The 603-nt window shown below is 37.1% G+C and overlaps 1 non-coding gene across 1 annotated transcript; it reads left to right on the forward strand.

The window, feature by feature from the left end:
- The first annotated feature begins 290 nt into the window (after positions 1-290).
- LOC128286158 (small nucleolar RNA R71) lies at positions 291-397 on the forward strand. The gene has a single exon (XR_008276703.1). It is a non-coding gene; the product is annotated as a small nucleolar RNA R71 (small nucleolar RNA).
- The last annotated feature ends 206 nt before the right edge of the window (positions 398-603 follow it).

The following is a 603-nucleotide window of genomic DNA, read 5'->3' on the forward strand; positions in this document are numbered from 1 at the left end:
TACTAGGTGAACTTGTGAAGAACCAAGAAAACCATCAAATTTTTTTATTCGAAAGTTCTACCTGATTAAAGAGCACGGTGATCGAATCGACGTTAAAAACGCCGGATGTTTTCGTTGGTTTTGTCCTCATGACTTGCCACTGATAATTATTCAGTGACATCTCTTCTATAAATTCATAAACATTTTCAGGTGTCTTATTATTGATAGTTACACCAGCGGCTGTGTCAATCATCTTTCGAGTCGAAGGATTCAGGCCATTATGAAACATTTAAACCTGTAGCCAAAGTGGTAACCCATGGTGAGGGCATCTTTGTAAAAGGTCCTTGTATCTCTCCCATGCATCGTAGAGTGTTTCTAAATCCATCTGCACAAAAGAGGAGATATCATTACGTAATTTGGCTATTTTAGCCAGCGAAAAATATTTTAATAAAACCTTTTCCCAAGTAGTGATTGACCCTTGTGGTAACGAGTTCAACCATTGTTTAGTATTATTCCTCAACGAAAAAGGGAATAACCAAAGGCGAATGGCATCATCAGAAATGCCATTAATTTTAAATTATCACATAGTTCCAAAAAGTTTGTCAAGTGAGCGTTGGGATCTTC

This window comes from Gossypium arboreum, chromosome 12, assembly GCF_025698485.1.
Source record: "Gossypium arboreum isolate Shixiya-1 chromosome 12, ASM2569848v2, whole genome shotgun sequence".
Lineage (NCBI taxonomy): Eukaryota > Viridiplantae > Streptophyta > Magnoliopsida > Malvales > Malvaceae > Gossypium > Gossypium arboreum.